This window comes from Triticum aestivum, chromosome 7A, assembly GCF_018294505.1.
Source record: "Triticum aestivum cultivar Chinese Spring chromosome 7A, IWGSC CS RefSeq v2.1, whole genome shotgun sequence".
Classification (NCBI taxonomy): domain Eukaryota; kingdom Viridiplantae; phylum Streptophyta; class Magnoliopsida; order Poales; family Poaceae; genus Triticum; species Triticum aestivum.
Window position 1 is genome coordinate 140,472,984 of NC_057812.1, and position 25,843 is coordinate 140,498,826.

Genomic DNA, 25,843 nt, shown 5'->3' on the forward strand with positions numbered 1-25,843 from the left:
TTTGAGATAGAATCTAGTTTGGTCTTGAAGAAGACTTGACATAGTCATATACTACGGTTGGATTCAAGTGATACTAAGTGAAGATCATGGTTTAGATATAAGGAGTGATTGTGAGACAAGGTTCTAGGAAGAACTATGTGAAATATTTGGCCTATGGCTAAGCCATTTGAGAAATTTGAAACTTACTGTTAAAAAGTAGATTTTCAAATGCATGGTTAGAACCTAGAGATACATGAAAAAAATGAATCATGGTCGTCTACATATGATGATTGGATCAAGGATCAAAATTAAATGATAAAAGAATAAGAATAATACTAAAACAAAGCTAAACTCCAAGTGTGGACAAGAACAAGTATTGAATATGCCGAAAGACTATTATAAACTTGAATGCGTCAAAGTGATGACCATAGTATATTAATGAAAAGTACATTTCCCAAGGATCATTTGAGCGAAAGAATCACTCTAATAGAAGTTGCAGATCAAAGGTTGTGGCCCAAACAAAATCTGACTTGGTTGCGCTAAAATGGCTGCTAACACGTACGGGCAAGCTAGCTAGACAATAAAGCTAGCACACTTCTAGGTGGATTGATGAACAGTGCTAGCACATGAACATGCATAAGTGCGTGAACCTAGCTTATTTGCACGAGCGCTGCGGTTTAGAAAGAGAGACAGAAGTGCTCACCAAAATGAGGGGGCTAGGTCGCCGGAGTTGGGCGGCGCACGGGTCGGCTTCGGTTGAGTTCGACGACGGAGAGGTAGCCGGTGACGAGAGATGCACTACGGACGTTCGGGACGACGAGGTGAAGACGATGTAGTACCACCACTGTCGTTCTCGTCCACTAGAGAACGCCGATGGAACTCGGGTTCCGCCGTTCGCGTGCTCTGGTTGCCGATGGAACTCGGGTTCCGCCGTTCGCGTGCTCTGGTTGGAGAATCCAAGGGTCAGTAAGGTGCGCGCAAGAGACAAAAAGAGAAAGGAGGAAGCAGGGGGTCCTGGGGTTAACCGGTGGCATTGATTTCGTCAGGCGGCGGTGGCGGCGGAGAGGTGCTCCGGCGAGCAATTTCTTGATGTATAGGATGAACACGAGGGGGTTTTGGGTATGAGATGAGCAGGGTTGATGGGATATCCTGTTCTTCTATTAATAGTGGTGAGCAGGCTCGTTCCATCACCGTGGAGGAGGCGGGTCGCCGGGCGTTTCAGGTGGGCGTTAATGGCAATTAGAGCGAATAGATGGCACACTAGGACAGGAGAGTTAAAGGAATTAGAGGAAGGCAACAGTCAAGTCGTACATGCAGTTTCTTCTCTGTACGTATGTGCACGTGTGCACGTACATGCAATGCAAGAGAATAAAGACATGAAACTGAAAATTAATTAGGAGTAATGAGGTAGTGGTTGTGTGGGGATATTAGGTGTGATCAAGTCCAGGTGAAACGACGATCGAAAGGAGGGTAACGGCAGTAGCTGTGCATTGTGCGACTGTTGTTGTTCATGCGTGCAGCGAGTGCACGTACAGGGAAGAAGATGGTGCTCACGTGACGGTAATGGCCTAAGGCCCAGGTGGAGAAAATAAATAATGAAAAGAATAGGAAATCGATTGGGCTAGATCCATGCGGTTGGAAGGAAGGAAATAACTTGTGGGCTGCACCCAGAGGAAGGAGAAAAAAAATATGAACAAGAGGAAGATGGGCTTGATACAATAGGCTTAGGACAGAATTTTGTTAATTATTTATATAAGTGCACAAACTACTACTAATGCTTTATGGAAATAACTAAATTACACACAAAAAATATCAATTTTATGTTTTGCAAATTCACAAAAGGGTAATTGTACCATATTAAATATTTCCAATTTTTTTGGAGAAGTCACATTATCTCCTCTCATTAAATTTTATTTGAATACTTTGGAAATATTTAAATGGCATTAAAATTCCATATAAGATTCAATTCCAATGAAGCTCAAAAATTCAAAGAACCCCAAATGGAATATTAATCCACCACATTTGAGAAAGTCATTTTATTCTCACTCATATATTTCAATGTGGTTTCAAAATATTCCAAACGAATTGAATGCCCTTTGAATTCTTGAATAAACTTTCCCAACCATATTTTTTATTGGACCAAAATGTTATCCAATTTTTAACATGGTTTAAAAAATAAAATAAACAAGGACTCAAAAAGTTTTAATTCCCTATGAAAATTATAGCAATTCAATCAATATTATCCTATTATTAACATTCCAAAATTTGGAAAATTTTGGGATGTTACAAACTACCACCCTTAAAAGAAATCTCGTCCTCGAGATTTGCAGAGGCTAGCAAGAATAGGTTAGGGTTCGGGTCACTTGGGTTACTTTCCCATGGTTATAGCATGTCATAAGCGGGCGTGCAGTCTTATCCTTCCCTTCTGTCATAAGGTAATGTCTTATGTTAATATAGTTCCTTGTATTCCGGTTCTCCAGCATGCCTTTGTCTGAGGCTTTTTGCACAATTCTGGAGTCTCTGCTGAATTGTCGTATGACCCAATTATCCTTCCAGGGTGTTCGGGTGCTACCACCCTTAAGAACATACTTGTGGGGATTTCGACAATTTCTTCATTCCATGATGGTTGTTCATCAAGCTTCTGTGGTTTAGAACTTTAGGCTTTTCCTCAAAAGAACGAGTCTTGCTCCAAAAATTCTAAACTACTTATCGATACTCTCATGGTGGTTGATATTTTTTTTTCTGGAACTCCTTGAAGATCTTCACATTTGTCCTCACCGTTCATCTACGTTAGGCACAACTGCCTATCTATAAGGGTAAAACGTCTTGCCATTCTATGGTTATGGCTTGTCGTATCGACACTCTCTAGAGTTTCAAGTCTCTCCGATTTACCAATCAAACATACAAAAGTATATAATAAGAGTCTCCAGTATGGGGCAAATCCATCCCGTACTCAAATCATTTCCTCATATGCAGATAAGTAAATCGTGTGTTTTAACACTCGGTCTTTCTCACTCCTCCTTAAGAGGTCTTCACCTGCAAATCTAATAAAATGTCTTTGGGTGGCGTTAATCCTACACAGGTTGTGTTAAACTTGCATCCGTACATAACGGAATTTTCCTTGAATCTTCACTTGTTTTCTTCGGATGCCGTCTGTCAAGACGAGATTGAAATAGAGATTCTTGAATTGTTCCCATATCATTGCCTTTGGAATTCATTGATGGCTATACACATCTCCAGCCAAGTATCAGCCTCTTGAATGAAATATCGTGAAGCATATTTGACCTTCTTCTTTGGTTTTACCTTGGCGTCTTTCTTTCTATATTCTGAATCCATCGTTCTGCTTCTGAAGGTGTTACTTGGCCTATCAAAATAATTCCATCCATCGATGGGGTTTAAGAGGTTTGGAGAGATGAGGTAGGTCTTTAGATAAAAGGAGAGATAGATACCACCACAATAATCATCAAACAACATTTATTTATAACGTTTATAATAGGCTCGTTTCTATGGTTTCGTCATCAAGTCTTCATTTCTTTGGTTCTTGAAAGTCTTCTATGCTTGAAGGTACTCCCTTATGAAGGTATTCCATTACATCTTCCGTAACTCACATATCTCAAGGTTGAATAAATAATACATACCTACGGAGTTCGTATTCTAATAACATAAAATTTTTAATCACCCAATTCAAATGACAACCAAAATCAAATCAGGGATGAAGAACTCCAACAAAACTCCAAAATCACTCATAGATTTCACACAAACAATTCCTATGGCACCTCATCAACATAAGTTGGCATGGTTGGGTACACTAGTCGCACTCTTTCGTTTATTTCACAACTCTCATGGTGAGCTTGGATATTATTAGAATTATGTGGGATATATTATGACAGGTGTAAACTTCAGCTTCTTCATAGCAATCTTAGTCTTGAGTGTCTTCGGTTCTTCTTCAACCTCTTGGATGCAAACTTCAGTATTGGATACGCCTTATAATAGCATCATTTCCATGAATTAACCTTTAGTCTTTGAAAATCCATGCGACATATCATTGTCAAAGTCACTGGAGTCTAGAAGGTTGGTCATCTAAGTTTTTCGAAAGCAGATGAGAACTTAGTAAAGAAAAGAAGAGGATACGAGAATGCTATTAATACTATGGAAAATATAAGTTGTTCCAATCAAGGTCATCTTGTTTCTAAGCCATTTTCTAGGGTCACGCCCTACAGTCAACCTGGCTCTGATACCATTTTGTAACGACCCGGATTTGGTAGAATCCAAATCTCTGTGCTTACTGTGCTATCCCTGGATCATAGCTAGCACACACAGTAACAAAAATGAATATCAGTAAGACATAGATCATTCTACTACAATGGTAGATCCAGATATATATAAATCATACCTTAGGCACAGCTCAAGCTGGCAGATAATACAGCGGAATTATACGTAGTCACTAAGTTAGGCTCCATCAACGCCACTGGGCTCGTTGAGTGTAGACCATAACCCCATCGTCTCTTAATCTGTCAAGATCTGCACATGACAGGTGCAGGTGAGTACGTGGAATGTACTCGCAAGTTGCAAAGGAAAGTTTAACAGAATATATATATGCAGGGTAAGTATTGTGGAGGTTTCATTTGCGTAAAGCCAATTTTCTCCTATACTAAATTTTATAAACTACTTTGGAATAGAAATAGTTTTTAGTATAAAAAGTAGGAGTGAGACACTTGGATATACGCACCAGTGCTCAGTCTCCAAAATAGTTTTAAAACATACATAAGGTTGAGGTGAAACACATTCACTGTGCTCATTCCTCAACTTTAACCCTTAAAATAGATTTTTTAGAAAAGAGAGGGGAGATTCTTTTTCAGTCCAAGTCTTCAGTTGCTCAATTTGCCCGTAACCGGGGGCACGGCTAATCGATTAGGTTAAACCCTCTGCAGAGGTCGTACACGTTCCCCACATGACACAACCAACCCCGTTTACCGTTACACACTGGGTGTACGACTAGGAGGAGATTGTGACGAAGCCTTTCCGTAACAGCCCCCTATACCCGACCAAGCCGCCCGCAACTTAGGCAATGAAAGCCCCTCTCCGATGGCGGTCCTGAGGTAAGGGTTTCCCTTTAGTACTAAGCTAAGCCAGAGCCCATAGTAGCATGTGGCTGTACTGGAAGCTACATCAAACTGTACTTGGAAGATCTCATTCCCATGGACGACGGTCCCCACCAAAAACCTGTGTGCAAGACCCCAGTCGGGCGCATTCACTGCAAGACCCCGATGGGCACAATCACTTGTAGACGCTCCCGTCATACCATCCCGCCCAGGGAATAGAAGTAAAACAATATATAATTTTGTTTTAAAAAGATTTTCTCAAACTTTGCTCCAAAGAGAGCAAGTTTAAAGTTTAAAACAAGTTTGGTTTTCATCCCACCCATTTTGTGCAAGCATGGCCAATGGTGAGTCTTGAACCTATGGCTCTAGATAAATAATACTTTGTAAAACTTTTGTAAAACATGCATAGTATTAAAATATAAAGGAATATGCATAATATGAAAACATAGGTCAGATCATGATCAATTTGCAACTTGCCTGAGTCTTGAAGTTGATTCCCTACTTGTTCTCGTCACTCCTTTACTTTACGATATATCTAACGACGAAAGAAAATACTTCAACACACAACGATTCAAATAAAGATCCAAATAAAGATTCAAAATTCACAATACAAATACATTCGTGGGATAATTATCATGACGTGGCTATGGTTTGAGATAGAATCTAGTTTGGTCTTGAAGAAGACTTGACATAGTCATATACTACGGTTGGATTCAAGTGATACTAAGTGAAGATCATGGTTTAGATATAAGGAGTGATTGTGAGACAAGGTTCTAGGAAGAACTATGTGAAATATTTGGCCTATGGCTAAGCCATTTGAGAAATTTGAAACTTACTATTAAAAAGTAGATTTTCAAATGCATGGTTAGAACCTAGAGATACATGAAAAAATGAATCATGGTCGTCTACATATGATGATTGGATCAAGGATCAAAATTAAATGATAGAAGAATAAGAATAATACTAAAACAAAGCTAAACTCCAAGTCTGGACAAGAACAAGTATTGAATATGCCGAAAGACTATTATAAACTTGAATGCGTCAAAGTGATGACCATAGTATATTAATGAAAAGTACATTTCCCAAGGATCATTTGAGCAAAAGAATCACTCTAATAGAAGTTGCAGATCAAAGGTTGTGGCCCAAACAAAATCTGACTTGGTTGCGCTAAAATGACTGCTAACACGTACGGGCAAGCTAGCTAGACAATAAAGCTAGCACACTTCTAGGTGGATTGATGAACAGTGCTAGCACATGCACATGCATAAGTACGTGAACCTAGCTTATTTGCACGAGCGCTGCGGTTTAGAAAAGAGAGACATAAGTGCTCACCAAAATGAGGCGGCTATTAACATTCCAAATTTTGGAAAATTTTGGGATGTTACATTTAGATTCAATCTTGCAAGTTAAAGTCACCTTCTACGATTATGATCCGGCAACCCCGGAGTGACAACAACCGGGCCCACTCCCGGTGATGACCGTAGTTTGAGGAGTTCATGTATTCACTATGTGTTAGTGCTTTGTTCCGGTTCTCTATTAAAAGGAGGCCTTAGTATCCCTTGGTTTTCAATATGGACCCCGCTGCCACGGGAGGGTAGGACAAAAGATGTCATGCAAGTTCTTTTAATAAAGCACGTATGACTATTTACGGAATACATGCCTACATTATATCGATGAACTGGAGCTAGTGCCGTATCGCCCTAGGTTATAACTGTCTCATGATGAATATCATCCAACAAGTCACCGATCCAATGCCTATGGATTTAGCCTTATTGATCTTGTTGCGTTACTATTTCTATCATCACTGTTACACTTGCTACAAATTACTGCTATCACTGTTACTGTTACCGTTGCTACTGTCACTACTATCAAAACTATCAAACTACTTTGCTACTGATCATATTGCTGCAGATAATTAATCTCCAGGTGTGGTTGAATTGACAACTCAACTGCTAATACCTTCAACTATTCTTTGGCTCCCCTTGTGCCAAATCTATAAATTTGGGTTGAATACTCTACCCTCGAAAACTGTTGCGATCCCCTATACTTGTGGGTTATCAAGACCTTTTTCTGCTGCTGTTGCCGGGGAGCATAGCTATATTTGTTGAGTCACTTGGGATTATTATCATATTATCACTATGAAGAATCTGAAGGATCCAAAGACTAAGATATTTCCCTCAAGGACGATTGGAGGTAAGGAACTGCCATCCAGTTCTGCTTTAGATTCACCTTCTGTTATGAGTAAACTTGCAACACCACCACAGGCTATTAATTCTGATATGTCACAAGTTATTGATGTTGCTACTTCTACTATGAATGATGATTATGATGATGCTAGTACCTTGCTTGGTAATGATGATGTGCCACTTGGTGAACTTCTGGATAGACAAATTGCTAGAGTAATACAACATGATGATGTTGAGTCTGATGATGAGCTTGAAACTGAAACCCCTGAAACACCTGCTAGAACTAGCCTTCTTAGATATGAATTTCCTAAGATACCGGAAGGTTATCTTATTTGTGAAGAAGCAACTAGAGATATTCTTGCTTGCAATGATAGAGATGATCTAGAGAAATTACTACACAAGTATAAAGAAAAATCTCTGAATGCTAGAATGAAATGTGATCCTAAGTTTGCTACTTCACCTATCTGTATTGATGATAAGGATTATGAATTCTCTATCGACCCAGTGTTAATTACTCTGGTTGAATCTGATCCTTTCCATGATTATGAAACTAAAACTGTTGTGGCACATCTTACTAAGTTGAATGACATAGCCACCCTTTTTACACATGATGAGAAAACTCGTTATTACTTTATTCTCAAATTATTTCCTTTCTCATTAAAGGGTGATGATAAAGCTTGGTACAATACTCTTGCTCCTGGTTGTGTGTGTAGTCCCCAGGATATGGTTTATTACTTCTCTGAAAAATATTTTCCTACACATATGAAACAAGCTGCCTTACAGGAAATATTTAACTTTGTGCAAACTAAAGAAGAGAGTCTCCCACAAGCTTGGGGGAGGCTTTGCCAGTTTCTTAATGCTTTGCCTGATCATCCTCTTAAGAAAAATGAAATACTTGATATCTTCTATAATGGACTAACCGATGCTTCTAGGGACTTCCTAGATAGTTGTGCTGGTTGTGTTTTTAGGGAGCAAACTATTTCTCAAGCTGAAGAATTATTGAATAACATATTAAAAAATTATGATGATTGGACTATTCCTAAAACACCGCCTAAACCCACTCCGAAGAAGCGGGGTATATTATATCTCAGTCCCGAAGATATGCAAGAGGCAAAGAAATCTATGAAGGAAAAAGGTATTAAAGATGAGGATGTTAAAAATTCACCTCCTATTGAAGAAATACATGGGCTTAATACACCACCAATGCCTAAGGTGGCCGAGGTAAATTCTCTTATGAAGTTTAATGAAAATGATAATCCTCACAATATGCATCCTAGTCAATGCCTTTATGAGTTTGAAAACTACATTAAAAAACAAGATCACTTCAATGCAAATGTTATGAAACAATTGAAATATAATTCTGATATGATTGCTCTCTTGAGTGACTTGTTATTTAGAATATCAAATGATGTTAGAGGTGTTGGAAACATGCTTCTATGGTTCAAACTCAGTTAGAACAAGTTGCTAAATCTCAAAGAGAATTGCTTGATGAAATGAATCATAATATGCATGACTTTGCTGTTAGAGTTGCAACTAGAGGAGGTAAAATGAGTCAGGAACCACTTTATCCTGAGGGAAACCCTAAAAGAATTGAACAAGATTCACAAAGAAATAACACTAGTGCACCTAGTCCTTATAGAAATAAAAATAAAAATGATAGGACTCTGCACACTCCTAGTGAACCTGAAATAGAAAAAGCCTCCTGATAATGAAAATGAAACTTCTATCTCTGATGCTGAAACCCAATCTGGTAATGAACACTCACCTAATGATAATGAAAAAGATAATGATGAGGTTCATGAAGACTCTCAACCAACCAATGATAAAGAACCAGATAATGATGTTGAGATAGAACCACCTGTTGATCTTGATAACCCACAAGCTAAAAATAAAAGATATGAAAAAAGAGACTTTGTTGCTAGAAAACACGGTAAAGAAAGAGAACCGTGGGTTCAAAAACCTATGCCTTTTCCACCCAAGTCAACTAAAAAGAATGATGAAGAAGAATTTGAACGCTTTGCTGAAATGCTGTGGCCAGTCTTTTTGCGTACTCGCTTGACTGATATCTTGAAAATGCCTCCTTATGCAAAGTATATGAAAGACATCATCACAAATAAGAGAAAAATACCGGAAGCTGAAATCTCCACTATGCTTGCTAATTATACTTTTAAAGATGGAGTACCTAAAAAACTTGGAGATCTGGGAATATCAACTATACATTGCTCTATCAAAAAGAATTGTGTGAAAACTGCTTTGTGTGATTTAGGAGCTGGTGTTAGTGTTATGCCTTTCTCTTTATATAAAAGACTTGCCTTGAATAAACTCACACCTACTGAAATATCTTTGCAAATGGCTGACAAATCAACTGCCATACCTATCGGTATATGTGAGGATGTGCCCGTTGTTGTTGCTAATGTTACTATTTTGACTGACTTTGTTATACTTGAGATGCCCGAGGATGACAATATGTCGATTATCCTTGGTAGATACTTCTTGAATACTTTAGGGGCTGTTATTGATTGCAACAAAAGCAAGGTCACTTTTGATATCAATGGTAATGAGCATACGGTGCACTTTCCGAAGAAACAATTCCAAGTGAATGGTATTAATGTTATTGAAAAATCTCCGACAATCACTATTGGAAGTTTTCAAATACCTCTACCTACTGTCAAAAAGAAATATGAAATGCTTATTGTTGGGGAAATGCATATCCCAATTGAGGTAACTTAGTGATTTACGAAAGTTCTTCGGTTTTATGCTAACCGAAAGTGGTTGTTAATAAGACTTGATCAACCTTATTAATGAATCATTTTTGAACGGTATGAAGTTGATGAATTTAGTAAGCACTATTTCTGTCCCTACCTTTTGTTTTTTTGTTTTTATTAGTTAAATAAAATAAAATAAAATACCATGTTTTGTCTGTTTTCTGAATTTCCCGTGCAATAAAACATGACCCAAAAATAAAAGTTCTCAGAATGCCCTGGAAATTTTATATGATTTTTCTTGAATTAAGAATTTTTGGTGCAAAAATAACCAGAGGGGGGTGCACCAGGTGGGCACAACCCACCTGGGCGCTCCAGCACCCGCTAGCGCGCCCTGGGGGATTGTGGTCCCCACGTAGGCCCCTCACTTATCTCTTCATCCCACATTGTCACCTACCTCTAGAAAAAATACTCCCCCTCTCTCTCCCGAGTTCTTGCTCATTTTGCTGCCAATTTCGATCTCTTTGCTCAAAGCTCCATTTCCAAAACTGTTTCGGGTGATTGTTGCTTGGTATGTGACTCCACCATTTGTCCAATTAGTTTTTGTTTTAGTGGTTTATACTTTGAATAAATAGCTACTCTTAGAGCTGCTATAGATGTGCTTGCATGTTGAATTCTTAGTGTTCTAAGTTGTTTGAATGCTTGTTATGGCCTCTATGTATCCCTATGAGTAGTCGCTATCAATCTTACAAAGTTTTGTTGACAAATTTTTGTCACTCAAAATTTTTATTTGCAGAAAATTGCACACGGACATGAATATCTTCAGGAAATACAACTCAAGGAAGAACTCCAAGGGTGTTATTGGGGAGTCTTCTGACAATGATCTCCACCCTCGGGGGTTGGCAGAGGTACGACCGTGCGAATGGCTGCACATCCCGTTCCTACAAGAAGCTGGAATTCATGATGAGTTCATGCAATTCATTGCCAATGCCAGTCTCACTGACTTCATCGCAGATGAGTGCGACCAGCACCAAATCCTCACAAATATGTTTGTTTAAAGCTTTACTTTCTTGCCTAGAAATAATCGTCCTGAAGTGAGCTTTGATCTATATGCTGAAAATCATTAGATACCACTTACTGAGTTTTGTGACATATGCTTGATTCCTTCTGATGGGAGCTTGGCCGAGCCTAGGCCAGCTGAGTTTGAGGATTTCTGTCACACTTTGATAGTGGGTGATGAGAGGAGAGTGTCATCCATCACTGCCGATGGTTTACATTTTCCTGCTGTTCGTTACTTTGCATATTTCATTACCAAATGCTTGCTTTCTAGGGAGAAGGTGGGTGCACTTTGTTCACCAGACCTTGCTGTTTTATGTCGTGCCATTGAGGGCGACAACATGTATAGCTTGGGGGCTATCGTGGTTCATCGCCTGCACCTTAATAAATCTTAGGGAAAAATACACGGTGGGATTTATGCTACTCGCTTGGCAGCTCACTTCGAGGTTGAGATACGCCCTCATGATTTCCCTCTTACCACAGTTTACCTAGACCGTGCAACCATGGATCACCATCACTTTCTTGCACATGATCGTCCTGACATTGCCATTCCTTATAACTTGGTATATAACATTGACACTCGTGATGTTATCCCCTTGCCTACACCTGCTTTGTTTGATTTTGTTGCCAAGGGCGGATACCGGATTATGCCTGCACACATCCTCGCCTACTGGAACGCTCACGCTTCTACAGAGGCTACACAGGCACCTCCATAGTGGGATCAGTGGATGCCTGCTCCTCAGCAGTGGGATGAGTGGATGCCTGCTCCTCAGGATCCATACTACCCTCCAGGCTACTGATTCACTACCAAGTTAGGCCAAAAGCCTAAGCTTGGGGGAGTACGTGTTCTCACCGACTTTATATTCATGTTCACATATCATTCCATTTGTCGATGTTCACACCTTTTCATTGTATCATCCATGCTTAGATTTATTTTTCTTGCTTTCTTCTTGTGTGTTTGAAAAACTTTAGAAAAACCAAAAAATTAGTAATTTACTTTCTATGCATGCTTAGTAGTAGCACTAAAAAGAAAACCCAAAAAGATTTCCTTGTTCTTCTTTTGCTTGTTGGGAGCTTTCCCGTGTAAATAGTTTTTCTCGTTTTTGCTTATTATTTGCTTGTTGAAGAAAAAAACCAAAAACTCCAAAAATATTTCAGTGTGTTTCTCTGAAATTCTTTTCTTTTATTCGAGTTGTACCGAGGAGAAGACCACGATGAAAATGTTGAGTGGCTCTCACATGAATAACTGTTAAACTAATATGAGCCCATTTTACCTTGTATTCTCCTGTTGAATAAAATGTTTTGCAGATTCTAGCTTAGTCCATGGCACTCTTGCACTATTATTATTTTCATATCATTCGGTCGTGCAAGTGAAAGGCGATAATGACGATATTCGATGAGCTGGCCGTGGCAAAGAGAAACTGGTATGAACTCGACTTGTCTTGTCTGTGTAAATATGTTTAACCTAGTGCCCATGCTTCAGCCCGTTATGATTAAACATGTTTGCAATGACAATTAGAGATTATAGTTTCTCATGCCATGCATAAGTAGCTGGGAGTTAATAATGATTTATCTTGGATATCAACATAGCGTTAAAATGATTGTGATGTAGTATGATGATATGGTATCCTCCTCTGAATGTTCGAGTGGCTTGACTTGGTACATGTTCATGCATGTAGTTGAATCAAAATGAACATAGCCTCTATAATGTTTATGTTCATGGTGTTCATATCCTACTCATGCTAGTGTCCAATGTTACTTATGCATAATGCCTGGTTATGATCGTTGTTGCTCTCTAGCTGGCTGCTTCCCAATCTTAAAATTGCTAGCCTTCACCTGTACTAAGTAGGGATTCTGCTTGTACATAAAAAACCTTGAACCCAAAGTTATTCCAGATGAGTCCACCATACCTACCTATATACGGTATTACCCTGCCGTCCTAAGTAAATTTGCATGTGCCACCTCTAAGAACTTCTAAAAATTATCCGTTTTGTGTGCCTGGATCGTTCATGGAACGACATGAGGTGGTTGATATCTTCCGTGCTAAGCATGTTATCCTCAGGTCGAGTGTTTATTCACTCGCCATCGCACGAGGAAATGGGCGGTAATAGGGATGCCCAATTCCAAACTGCAAAATACAAAAAGAGTTCATCTCTTACATAATCAAACAAAAACTCCCAATGGAGTCAAAACCTTTACTTTCCACTTGGAAACCGCCACTAGCGTGCTTAGCATGGAAGATGTTGATAACTAATGGCCGTGAAGTGAATAAGAAGGGTGCATGTCTCAAAAATATCATTTATCTCTGTTTTAAAATTTGAGCTCTAGCACCTCTGCAAATCCCTGCTTCCCTCTGCGAAGGGACTTTCTATTTACTTTTACGTTGTGTCATCACCTTCTATAAACAAGCGCCAGAAACTGAGTAGAGCACAACGGTCATGATTTATGCATTGTGTATAGCTAATGTTGGGTGCATCATGACTGGATCTTTTCTACCATGAATTACAATGTTTAGTCACTGCTTGAACTTCAGAGGTGCTCTGCATTTATGTTTTGTGGTCTTAGAAAGGGCTAGCAAGATAACATTATTGTCATATTATATCATGGTTGTTTTGACAACGTGTTGCTGCTTGAGATATCTTATTATTGCTCGCTAGCTGATTATGTCATTGGTATGAGTCATTATAATCTTTAAGAGTTATTGTTGACATGGTTAGTTATAACATTGGCTGAAAACCTGGGTGCTGTTTAAGCTTATTTATGCAAACAAGAGCAAAAGAGTTCGTAAAAGTTTTTCTTTCTCACTTTCAGTTTATCAACTGAATTGCTTGAGGACAAGCAAAGGTTTAAGCTTGGGGGAGTTGATACATCTCCAACGTATCTACTTTTTCTCACGCTTTTCCTCTTGTTTTGGACTCTAATTTGCATGCTTTGAATGAAACTAACCCCGGACTGGCGTTGTTTCCAGCAGAACTACCATGGTGTTGTTTTTGCGCAGAAATAAAAGTTTCCGGAATGGAACGAAACTTTTTGAGGATTTTTTATACCAATAAAAAGAATTTCTAGAGCCAAACCCACCGAAGAGGGGCCCCTAGGTAGGCATAACCCACCAGGGCGCGCCCCCCTCTCCTGGCGCGCCCAGGTGGGTTGTACCCACCTGGTGGCCCCACTTATGACCCCCTTGATACTATAAATTCACATTATTCTAGAAAAAAAATAGGGAGAAATAATTATGATGATCCATGAGACGGAGCCGCCGGCAAGCCCTGTTCTTCCTCGGGAGGGAAGATCTGGAGTCCGTTTGGGGCTGCGGAGAGGGGGATCTTCGATCTTCGTCATCACCAACCTATCTCCATCACCAATTCCATGATGCTCCCCACTGGGAGTTAGTAATTCCTTCGTAGGCTCGCTGGTCGGTGAGGAGTTGGATGAGATTCATCATGTAATTGAGTTAGTTTTGTTAGGGCTTGATCCCTAGTATCCACTATGTTCTTAGATTGATGTTGCTATGACTTTGCCATGCTTAATGCTTGTCACTTTGGGCCCGGGTGCCATGATTTCAAATCTGAACTGTTTATGAATTCATCATTATATCCATGTTTTAGACCCGATCTTGCAAGTTAAAGTCACCTACTACGGTTATGAGCCGGCAACCCCAGAGTGACAACAACCGGGCCCACTCCCGGTGATGACCGTAGTTTGAGGAGTTCATGTATTCACTATGTGTTAATGCTTTGTTCCGGTTCTGTATTAAAAGGAGGCCTTAATATCCCTTAGTTTCCAATATGGACCCCGCTGCCACGGGAGGGTAGGACAAAAGATGTCATGCAAGTTCTTCTAATAAAGCAGGTATGACTATTTACGGAATACATGCCTACATTATATCGATGAACTCGAGCTAGTGCTGTATCGCACTAGGTTATAACTGTCTCATGATGAATATCATCCAACAAGTCACCGATCCAATGCCTACGAATTTATCCTTATTGATCTTGTTGCATTACTATTGCTGTCATCACTATTACACTTGCTACACATTACTGCTATCACTGTTACTGTTACCATTGCTATTGTCACTACTATCAAAACTATCAAACTACTTTGCTACTGATCATATTGCTGCAGATAATTAATCTCCAGGTGTGGTTGAATTGACAACTCAGCTGCTAATACCTTCAAATATTCTTTGGCTCCCGAGGGAGTCCTGGATTAGGGGGTGTTCGGGTAGCCGGACTCCTGGACTATGAAGATACAAGATTGAAGACTTCGTCCCGTGTCCGGATGGGACTTTCCTTGGCGTGGAAGGCAAGCTTGGCGATGCGGATATTCAAGATCTCCTACCATTGTAACCGACTCTATGTAACCCTAACCCTATCTGGTGTCTATATAAACCGGAGGGTTGTAGTCCGTAGTCAATCAACTCCATACACAACAATCATACCATAGGCTAGCTTCTAGGGTTTAGCCTCCTTGATCTCGTGGTAGATCTACTCTTGTACTACCCATATCATCAATATTAATCAAGCAGGAGTAGGGTATTACCTCCATCGAGAGGGCCCAAACCTGGGTAAAAAACACCTTGTCCCTTGTCTCCTGTTACCATCTGGCCTTGACGCACAGTTCGGGACCCCCTACCCGAGATCCGCCGGTTTTGACACCGACATTGGTGCTTTCATTGAGGGTTCCTCTGTGCCGTCACAATCAGGAAGGATGCCTCCTCCCGTCTTTAAAGACGGCGCCGTTGCTAAGGGAGCCTTGGCTGTCGGCCAAACCCTCCGGCTAGGTGGTTTCCTCATGACCGCCTGTTCGGCTGTTGCGCTGACGGTGACCTCTCGGGTCATCAAAAGCAACCTACACGTCAGCTCGGAGCTCGTCGAGCAGCTAGATCCAATGGAGCTCTCTTCCGTAAACGAGATCTTGGATCACATCGCCGCCCTGGGGGTCGCTATGGATTACGACCAGGTTGGGCTTAAACCCGATCTAAGAGAAATTAACTCTCCCCAAGTCACCCACCACGTTGCCGTGGTAGAGGCGCAATGCGGCGACCCTTCATCTATTTTAAGGACTAGCTACATCCGAATTCCCGACTCCTCCAAGCTGGATACCCGCGGAGAGGAGGATGTAACTCAAGACCTGAGCTTAGGATCAAGCAACGGGCTAGATTCGTTGGACAACATCCAAGAATCCGAACTTCAGAGTTCGGAAACTCTTTGGCCTCCGAATCTTGGATTGGGCGAGGTTTCAGATTCAACGACACCCGCCCACCCGAACATAAGCGATCTCTCCCAAATCAGGCAGAGGCCCGAGGAAACAGTACATCATTACTTAGCCAGATTCCTCCTGGTTATGAACAGGATAAAGGATTGCCGCGAGGGAGACGCAATCTCAATTTTCTGCAGTAATTGCACGGACGAGGGAATCCTTAACGCCGTAAGTCGTCGTGATATTACACGCTTCGCTGACTTGGCGTCCATAGTACAAAAATACTGTGCGATGGAAAGCGCCTGGAAAACCGAAATAAAGTTTTGGGATAATCCGTCCTTGAATAGTAATCCCGTCCGAACTAAGAGGGTGCATCATCATAGGACACCCGGGATAAACACCAAAAAACCAAAACCCTCTACAGGGCATGGAACCGTACTGGAAAGGTGGCTTGATGGACCCTGTAGAATTCACAGTACAGAGGACGCCACACCAACTCACAGCCTTAGAGCATGTTGGATACTCCGGCAGGTGGCCAAAATTGGCGAGGACCTCTTAATTCTGGAGGCTGCAGAAAGCCAGCCCGAGGACACCAGTACCGTTCTCACAGTCTTCGAGACTTTCGCATCAAACAATATGCGAAAAAGAACACTCTGCAGCCTCGCCGAAGTCTATCAAGTTGCAACAATAAATCCATGGAGCGACACTGCTATTACCTTCAACGCAAGTGATGAACCTAGATTCTGAACAGCCCGAGCACCAGCCGCGTTGGTCCTCAGTCCCATAGTGGACGGCTTTCGCCTCACCAAGGTGCTCATGGATGGAGGCAGCGGACTGAACCTCATTTATGAGGAAACCCATCAAAAAATGGAAATAGACTGGAACCGCATCGAGCGAAGCAGCACAACCTTTAGAGGAATAATCCCCAGTCGGGAAGCGCGCTGCACAGGAAAAATCACACTAGATGTGGTGTTCGGCACGCCGGATAATTACAGGTCCGAAGAAGTCACGTTTCAGGTGGCCCCGTTTAAGAGCGGATATAACGCTTTACTAGGGCGAGAAGCATTCACAATCTTCCAAGCAATACCCCATTACGGGTACATGAAGCTTAAGATGCCCGGGCCGAATGGAATTATCACTCTAGCTAGTGATCCGGACATAGCACTCCGCGCCGAAAACAAGACGGCCGCATTAGCCCTTGAGGCGCTGTCCGAAGCCTTAGTGGCCGAGGAACTGACTGCGCTGCGCTCCACGGTTAACAGGGATGATGTGATACTCGATAAAAGATCCAAATCCACATCCTTCAAACCAGCCGACGAAATAGTCAAATTCCAGGTCCATCCAACGAACCCCAATAAAACAGCTTCCATCGGGGCACGACTGAACACTGATGCTGACGCCGCACTACGAGAGTTCCTACGAGAGAACTGGGACATCTTCGGCTGGCACCCTTCAGACATGCCAGGGATCCCACGCAGGCTGGCCGAACACAGCTTAAATATCCTAAAAGGATTTAAACCTGTCAAACAAGCCCTTCGGCGTTTTTCCGAACCCAAGAGACATGCTATGGGAGAGGAGCTAGCCAAGCTATTGGACGCTGGATTCATCAGAGACATAAAACATCCGGACTGGCTAGTAAACCTGGTGATGGTACCAAAGAAGGACAAATCCTGGTGCCTGTGTGTCGACTTTAAAGACCTTAACAAGGCTTGCCCAAAGGATCCCTTCCCCCTCCCTTGCATCGACCAAATTATCGATGCCACCGCAGGACACGATTTGTTGTGTTTCCTCGATGCATACTACGGTTACCATCAAATCAAGATGGCAGAATCAGACCAAGCTGCAACAGCATTCATCACACCATACGGCCCATTCCGCTTCAACACAATGCCCTTCGGGCTAAAAAATGCCGGCACAACATATCAGCGCATGATCCAGACATGTCTGGCAAATCAGATCGGCAAAACAGTGGAGGCGTATGTGGACGATGTGGTCGTCAAATCAAGACACGTCGAATCTCTAGTAGACGACTTGAGGCTTACATTCGATAACCTCTGAAAATATGACATCAAGCTTAACTAGGAAAAATGCGTCTTCGGCGTTCCAGCCGGAAAGCTCTTGGGCTTTATTGTATCCGGTAGAGGAATTGAAGCAAATCCAGCCAAGATCCGAGCTTTGTCACAATTGGATATCCCAAAGGGCCTCAAACAAATACAAAAATTAACCGGATGCGTGGCGGCTTTAAGCCGCTTCATCTCCCGCTTGGGAGAAAAGGCACTACCCCTCTATCGCCTCCTTCGGCGCACCGAACACTTCGAGTGGATGGAGGCCGCCACGGCCGGACTTGATGAAATAAAAGCCATATTGGAAACAAACCTAGTCCTGGCCGCGCCGAACACCGGCGAACCAATGTTATTGTACATTGCAGCAACACGTCAAGTTGTCAGCGCAGTACTCGTTGTCGAGTGGGAAACGGATGGACACAAATTCCCCCTTCAAAGGCCGGTCTACTACGTATCCACCGTCCTCACTCCATGTAAATCACGGTACCCGCATTATCAAAAGATTGCATACGCGGTATTCATGGCATCCCGGAAGCTATGACACTACTTTCAAGAGTGTTCCATAATAGTAGCCTCGTAAGTACCACTCAACGATATTATCAACAACCGCGACGCAATGGGCCGGATTGCAAAATGGGCCATCGAGCTTCTCCCGTTCGATATAACCTATAAGCCACGGCGAGCTATTAAATCGCAAGTTTTGGCCGACTTCATCGCAGAATGGACGGAGGCCGAGCTCCCTAAAGAGTACGGCACATATTCAAAGTGGATTATGCATTTCGACGGCTCCAAAATGTTGGCCGGACTGGGGGCTGGCGTCGTCCTGACGTCCCCCACAGGAGACACAGTCCAATATGTGCTCCAGATCATGTACATGGATTCCAACAATGCAGCCGAATATGAGGCCCTCCTACATGGCCTCCGGATAGCAGTATCCATGGGTATCCAGCGCCTAGAGGTACGCGGGGATTCAAACCTCGCGATATCCCAAATAAATGGAGACTTCGACGCCAAGGACCCAAAAATGGCAACTTACCGCAACGCCGTCCTAAAAATGTCAGCTCGGTTCGAAGGGCTGGAGTTTCACCATATAGCCCGAGAAAACAATCAAGCAGCGGACGTCCTGGCACGCATCGGAGCAAGACGCGATGCAGTCCCCCCCAACATCTTTTTGGAAAGATTGTTCAAGCCATCCGTAGCATGGGAGGGGGAACCCGCAAATAACAGCCCGGACCCAGCCGCACCACTCGACGCCGAACAATCTGACACAATTGGAGGCTCTGCCAATGAAATTACACCTTCAGCCCACGTAATAATGGCGGTCATCGCCCCATGGACAGAACCATTCCTAGCCTACCTTACTAGGCAGGAACTCCCGGAGGACCAAAACGAGGCCCGCTGCATAGTGCGGCGATCTAAAGCCTATAGAGTCCATGAGGGAGAGCTTTATAAGAAAAGCACTACCGGAGTCCTTCAAAGGTGCATCTCCGAAGAGGAAGGGCGGAACCTTCTGGCTGAAATTCATGCCGGACTCGGTGGTCACCACGCCGCTGCTCGGTCCCTTGTTAGCAAGGCTTTCCGTACAGGCTTTTATTGGCCGACGGCCCGGGCAGACGCTCAGGACCTAGTCCAACGATGCGCTGGTTGCCAACTTTTTGCCAACCAAAGCCATATGCCACCCACCGCACTCCAAACTATACCCATCACCTGGCCTTTTGCGGTCTGGGGGCTTGACATGGTCGGACCCCTTAAAGGTGGGACCGATAGGAAAAAATACTTACTGGTCATGGTGGATAAATTCACCAAATGGATAGAAGCCAAGCCTGTTAAAACGGCCGAATCCGGACCTGTGATAGACTTCATATCCGGGGTTGTACACCGTTATGGCGTCCCCCACAGCATCATAACCGATAACGGTACAAACTTTACCGCCGACGAGGTAAAACTCTGGTGCAAAAACATGGGCATCAAGCTCGATTATGCTTCCGTCTATCACCCACAAACCAACGGCCAGGTCGAACGTGCAAATGGTCTTATCATGAGCGGCATTAAACCCAGACTGGTGCGGTCCCTCAAGGAATCTAACACGCACTGGGTAGAGGAGCTCGACTCCGTGCTATGGGGGCTGCGGACCACGCCAAATCGCACCACCGGATACACACCATTTTTTATGGTGTACGGCGCAGAGGCAGTTCTGCCCTGCGACATAATTCATGACTCACCTAGAGTGCGCATGTACGAAGAAAGAGAAGCCGAGCTCGATCGGCAGGACAACTTGGATGCCCTGGAGGAGGAGCGTGACGTGGCAAAAGCCCGTTCCGCATTTTATCAACAGCAGGCCCGAAGATATCAAAGCAGAGAAGTACGGGCCAAAAATTACAATGTTGGCGAACTAGTTCTACGCCTGCCGGATAAGAAAAAGGACAAACTCAAGCCCAAGTGGGAAGGTCCATTCATAATCGACCAAGTCCTGACTGGCGGGGCGTACCGCCTGCGAGATGCGTCGGATAACCGACTCGAGCCGAACCCGTGGAACGCCACCCGTCTCCGAAGATTCTATGCCTAGCGCCGGACTCTGTGTTCGTCTCCTTCCTCTGTCCATTTTTTGCATTTTTCTGTCTTACATTTCTCTCCTTCCCCTCTTTTCTTTTATAGCCCTTAAAGGCTCATCTAGTGACGCGCCACTCGCGCTCATTAAACCTGGGGGCTTCTTTAACAGAAGCTTATTTATACGGGCTTCACGCCCAACACATGCGTCAAACTTCCGCATGTACCCTTTTTTTCACCATTATATGCATCGATATGACTTAAGTTTTGGCCAAGCTGGGTTGCCTGGCTCCTGTGCTTACCCCTACGTTCCCGATTGTTCGGCTAGGCGGTAAAGGGAGCACCTCTGCGATTGTTACTGCCGGGTCAGCCGGATGTGTACCTCAGACTGGGTGAAGCCGAAAGCTAGCGTTCTTAAGGGAATATTCGGTCGGTGAGATAAAAGATGATCTTTTTACTCATTCTATGCGCCCCCAGATGCTTTTTTCTGCGTCTTTTTACGCAGTCCGGACATGCACTTTAGGGCATGCCTCCCAGCGAAAGGAACCCCTAACGGAACTATTCTCTCTGGAAGATGTTTCTTACTAACCATGTAATATAACATAACTAGTTGGGCACTTGTCTGATAAAGCACTAATGACCCCTACGCCTGGTCTCCACGCATACCACGGTTCTTATATAACCGCTATGGTATTCGGACACACTCCGGACCGTCAGGTCCCGAGGTTGAAGCGAAAAGGTCGGCAACGACAAACGATCTACAATCCGGCTAGAAGGCATTACACATGTCAATTCAAAATTACATAGTCATTCTGACTGATTGTATTCCTCTTCTATACCATCTAACAGGCTGTCTAATTTACAGTCCTGCTGGGAATACTTCGCGGCCAACTCTACTTGGCCGTATACTAAGCTCACAGGGATCTCCTTCCCGTCAGGCCCCACTGGTCCGACCTCGGCCATGTGGTTTGGGTCAGACTTCGTAAAACGGGTCTTCACCATGGCCCAGGCTTCCCTAGCGCCTTGTCGGCAGGCCGATATCTTCCACAACCGGAAGCGCCGCCGAGCTCCCTTCAGCTTCTCCGCAAGCTCTCCAAGGCCCTCGGGCATGGAGTGGGCAGGCCATAAGGCTTGGGCAACACCTCGCATCGCCTGCCGAATTCGCTCGTGCAGTTGCATGAGTTCGGGAAGAAGGTCACCCGTAGAACCGGGCATCTCCTCTGCAGGACGACCTGTGAGCATACCTACAGACATTACTCTGTTAGTCGACTTCCTCGCCGAACTCTTTTTTCAAAGTTCGTTCAAGCACTTACTAAATATGCCGCGTCGAAGCCGCTGATTCTCCTTCGTGGAGTCCGACAGCTGGCCACGAACATCTTTAAGTTCGACGTCCAGCCTGGTGTTGGCATCCTGAAGATCATTCTTCTCTCGCCTCACCTTTGTCAACGTACTCTCACCGGCCTTTAGCCGGCGTAAGAGTTGTTGCTTTTCCGGATCGAGTCCGGCGCCATCTGCAACATGATTTGTCAGATTTGCACCCACACCGCACAATACTAATCTTTCGAAGTGTATCTTACCTGAGGGGGTCTCTTTGGACTCCCCTGCTGCGGCTAGTGCGGCCTCTAGTTGGGCCTTGCACTTTTCCAGCTCCTGGGACAGTACAGTATTCTTCTCTGTAAGAACCTGAATATTAAATGATCCTTAAATCAGTTGCTCTAACTGTTTCAAGTCTCGGGGGCTACGGGTATATATATATTTGACCAAAATTTTCTTACCCGTATGTCTTTTACATACTGCTCCGTGGCTCTGGCTAAACCATTTTGAGCGGCACGGAGGTACGCATCTCCCGAATTAAAGGCATCTAAAGCCTCTTGGGAGAAACAAGCGTCGCGTAGAACTGTCCGGCGACGCCTGTGGTTCATGGCACTCTCCACTTCAGAATTTGTGGCAGACAGCCTGTCCGCATCCTCTGTCGGAGGAGCGTCCGGTGCGCGCCTTGTGCTCGCCTCCGCTTCCTGGCCAGACGTTGGAGCCTGGCTGGTGGAGGCGCGATTGGCAACCTCTCCGGATATAGTCCGGCGAGGTCTCTTCGTTCTGAAGATAGCACGAACGTTAATATGCCCGGACAGAATAACACCAGGGAAGCAGAGGGTGCGCTATACCTTTGCGCCGGCATCTCAGTCCGGACTACATTCCTTTTTGCCCCACGGGGCCCTGCGGCCCCTCGTTGGCTAGCCGCCGCAGGTTCGGCCTCCTGCCTCGGAAATCTCCCCTGCAAAACACGGTTGTCGTCAGAAACACCGGAATACGTGAGAGTGGAATCTCTCTCAAGGGAATGAGACTCCGGTTTCTGTCACCTGGGAGGCCGGGATTAACCCTGGGTAATCAGCCGTGATGGCTACCAAGGTATTGTCCTTGCTTAGCTGATGGAACACCCCGTCGATAAGCTCCACCGATATGTCCGGATCCTCTTCGGAGTCCGGATCGAGGGACCGTTCTGGGTCCTCGGGTTGTGGAGGGCGGCTGTTTATATCCTTTACCACCTGTCGCAGTTCCTGCATTGAAGTCGTTAGACTACATATCTAACCGTGGGAGTACAAAACAAACGGGCAAGCGCAGTTGTTCACTTACCCAACTTGGAGGATCGTACATAGTAAATCCGGCCTGCGGGTTGACGCGGAGGAATTCCTCCTTTTCTCCCTTGTACAAAGAGGATAAGATCTTTACTAGGGCGGCAGCTGAAGCCGGCCCCTTACGACCGTAACGGGTGGCGTCATCCTCCCCGTTGAAATCCCACATGGGGTGGCCTCTATATTGAAGTGGCTGCACCCCCCGCATAATGCATGCGGCCATGACTCCAATCATGGTTAGTCCGGAATGAGCCAACAGTCTTATCCGGCCCATCAGGTAAAGGACGTCTCTGTCGCTTTCTCTCTGAGAGCTCCGCGGACGCCAGCTCAAGCGTTTCTTCAATGGAGCACTGTTGAACTCAGGGAGACCGACCCGGATAGGGTCCGGTAGCGGGACGTCATCTATATAAAACCATTCCGAAGGCCAGTCCTCGGACGCCTTCTTCGGGGTTCCGGATAGGTATCCGGTCCCGGCGATGCGCCATACTTCGGCTCCGCCCACTTGGTATATAGACCCCTCTTTAGAACGGGGCACCAGGCAGAATAACCTCTTCCACAGCGCGAAATGAGCCTCAACGCCTAAAAATAGCTCGCAAAGGGCGACGAAACCCGCAATATGCAATACGGAGGCGGGCGTGAGGTTGTGCAGCTGGAGGCCGTAGAACTCCAGAAGCCCGCGGAGAAATGGGTGAATTGGAAATCCCAGTCCCCTTATTAGATAGGGGACGAGGCACACCCGCTCTCCTTTAGAAGGATTGGGGGTGCTCTCCGCTTGTTTTCCGCCATTATAGGTGGCGAGACCGGCTCGGACCGGGACCATGTATGCCTGAGGGAGAAATCCCTTGGCCTGAAGTGACGCTAACTCGCTATGCGGGATGGTGCAACTCTCCCAGTCCCCGGGTTTGGGACCGGAGGGGCGAGGGGAGGAGCTGCGACGGCTGGTCATGTTGGAATGGACCTTTGCTGGAAGCGCTCTGATGATAACTCGCGGAAAGGAGAAGATGTGGTTTGGACCTAAATCCCCATCCCGTTAAATAGGCGGCTCGTTTATACGGCTAGGGGTGTGGATGTAAAAACACCCCGGCTTTTCGCATTCGTTTGAACACGTGGAAGACGGCCATTATTGGGCGTGGAAGCCGAGGAGCACTACATTACAAAAATCGGACATTATTCCTACAGGTACACAAGATTTGGAGAGGAACCCGCCTTGCAATGCCGAACAATCTGCGCGCCGGACTCATCGTCATTGAAGCCTGGTTCGGGGGCTACTGAGGGAGTCCTGGAGTAGGGGGTGTTCGGTTAGCCGGACTATACCTTCAGCCGGACTCCTGGACTATGAAGATACAAGATTGAAGACTTTGTCCCGTGTCCGGATGGGACTTTCCTTGGCGTGGAAGGCAAGCTTGGCGATGCGGATATTCAAGATCTCCTACCATTGTAACCGACTCTATGTAACCCTAACCCTATCCGGTGTCTATATAAAACGGAGGGTTGTAGTCCGTAGTCAATCAACTCCATACACAACAATCATACCATAGGCTAGCTTCTAGGGTTTAGCCTCCTTGATCTCGTGGTAGATGTACTCTTGTACTACCCATATCATCAATATTAATCAAGCAAGAGTAGGGTATTACCTCCATCGAGAGGGCCCGAACCTGGGTAAAAAACACCTTGTCCCTTGTCTCCTGTTACCATCCGGCCTTGACGCACAGTTCGGGACCCCCTACCCGAGATCCGCCGGTTTTGACACCGACAACTCCCCTTGTACAGAATCTATAAATTTGGGTTGAATACTCTACCCTCGAAAACTTTTGCGATCCCCTATACTTGTGGGTTATCAGTGTCGCACAGGTAACTACCAACCCCGCAGCTACGTCGTCACTTACGTGGTTACGTTCACACCCGGAACATTATCTATAAATAGTCTATTCATCGATTGCTAACAGAATGGTAATAAGGGTGGTTTTGACTAAACATCTCACAGAGGTGAAAACATAAATAAATAAAACAGATAAAATAAAGGGGCATCGCTTGAGTAATAAGAGCATTCTCGAGGTGTTTAGAGTCATCACTACCCGTACGTTCTACAAATACTAAGCCACTTACATGCTTCTCTTTGTGGGCGGAGCCGGTACATATATGTGCATACAGGCGGCAACCCTGTACCACATACGCCACCGCGTTCTTCCCCACTTCGGTTATCAAATGGTGATTAAGGGGAAAAAGGTCCCCGTGGACGCAACCAAAGTGGTCTCCATTTACCCCCTGTTGCAACGATCCGGGATGAAGGGAGATGGGGCCTATCACGCCACCCACCTCCGCAACCAGTCGGTTCGCTAACAGTAGTAAGCTTTTGTCCAAAATTGGCATATGTTG